Source organism: Dipodomys merriami, unplaced genomic scaffold (genome assembly GCF_024711535.1).
Source record: "Dipodomys merriami isolate MVZ:Mamm:240054 unplaced genomic scaffold, mDipMer1.0.p SCAF_706, whole genome shotgun sequence".
Classification (NCBI taxonomy): domain Eukaryota; kingdom Metazoa; phylum Chordata; class Mammalia; order Rodentia; family Heteromyidae; genus Dipodomys; species Dipodomys merriami.
In genome coordinates, this window is record NW_027206298.1 from 4,746 (window position 1) to 6,765 (window position 2,020).

Sequence of the window (2,020 nt, forward strand, 5' to 3'; positions counted from 1 at the left end):
TATAGGAAATGAAAAATTGAGATGGGTCTTCAATTACTTTCTGTTAGCAGGTTGGATGGGCCAAGGTGAGAAGACTTGCCATTGTTATCTGATGATGCAGATAACCTGGGACCTGGTATCCTCGGACCCGTGGGTACTGCAGAAGAATAATAGCTTTTAGGCATACTATGGAGAAAAACACTTTGGGACCAGTGAGTTAATACAATAAACACAGCTGCAGTGTAAAATCTCTTCTAGATTAGAGGAAAACAATACTGTTTTTTTTTTTTTAATATGTGAATTCAGAAGACCAAGAACACATAGAAGGTATCACAAGTTTATACCAAAGACATTGCATTGATACTTTTTATATTCGAATATATATTCTAAACCTAATTATTTAGGTTCCAATCTATTTATGGGAATAAATTTCAATTTATTTGTCAAATTATAAATTAATTCTAGTAAGATTCACTGTGTGAAATTTAAGATCAGCACATACAAATATAATATATATAAATATATATATAATATAAGAAATTGTTATGCATTGTTCTGTTGTGGTTAGGGTATCAAAGGCAAATCTGTTTTAAAGTATTATTCCATTATCTCTACCTCAGTTTTTGGTAGAGTTAGACCTAAACTTTACCATTTGTAAATGTAAAGCCTGGAGGCAAGAGGAAACACTTTGATTAAAACATTACCAATTTAGGGCCAAATATCGAGGAGAAATATATAGACTTCTCCAGGAGCTATGGAAATATTTGGTGATACAAAGTCAGTAGTGTAAGTTCCTGCCTGGTTGTATGGTAGACAGGCCAGAATATTAAGTAAACATGCATATGAACAACTTTTGCACCTTCTTGGCTTTAGCTACTTTTGAAATAATAGGTATAATATACAATTATATATATATATATATATATATATATATATATATATATATATATATATATATAGTTTTTGTTGTTTGGGTCCGGTCGTGGGGCCTGAACTCTGGGCCTGTGCCCTGTCCCTCAGCTCTTCAGCTCAAGGCTTGTGCTCCACCACTTGAGCCACAGCACCACTTGCGGCTTTTTTCTTTTTCCTTATGTGGTGCTGAGGAATCAAACCCAGGGCTTCAGGCATGCAAGGCATGCAGTCTACCACTGAGCCAACTTCCCAGCCCAAACAATTATATTTTGATAAAATACCTTCTATTCTGAACAGTTAGGTCTGAAGTGTTCATCTCTCTATGATCCCTTGTAACTAAGATTAGTTTTGTTTCAGTAAGACAATCTATGCTGTCAGTGTAAGATATTCTGGTTGGTCTGTTCCTACATGGAAGAAGGATAAGGGTCAGGAAGACATTTGTGCCACTGAGACCTCATTTAGGAAATTTTAAGCTGCAGAAGTTTAGAAGTAGATCTTAACCAAGGCTTACTTTGAATCCATTAGCTCCACAAAGATAACTCAGTTGATAAATAAGTACTTGAAAAGCCATCACCTTTGGACTTAGCTGTAAGGCTTCAAAATATGATCAAATTTAAAATGAAAATGACAAAATAGCCATTGACAAAAAATTGCAAATGTGAGTAATCGACCAAACAATATATTTTTTCCACTATAGACAGAAATTTAGAGCAATAAGATCAATAGCATTTTTAGGAACAATAAGGGTTCCTTGTTACAAATAGGCAACCATGGATATGTGCCTGTATAAAGATTGCATCAATAACTACTTAAATTTAGAGGATACTACATGCTTCAGCAGCAGGTCTACCCAAATTACAACAATACAGAGATTAAAATGGTACTTGCACAAGGATGGTATGAAAATTTGTTAAGTATTCCATATTTTTCATTCTTCAAATGCAAGAAATGAAAAACAGTTGTTAAAAAGTTGATTACAAAAATACAAGTGTAACAATACATGTAATTCATAGAATTAAAGGTTAGTTTGACATCAGTGTATTAAATCTTCACCTTAGAAAGGCCCTTACATAGCATAACCTTTATAAAACTTCAAATTAGATAACATTGTCATTTTATGCCAAAGAAA

General features: G+C 33.5%; 1 pseudogene; it reads left to right on the forward strand.

The window, feature by feature from the left end:
- Positions 1-1,720: 1,720 nt before the first annotated feature.
- LOC138817926 (U6 spliceosomal RNA) lies at positions 1,721-1,820 on the forward strand (annotated as a pseudogene).
- Positions 1,821-2,020: the final 200 nt, after the last annotated feature.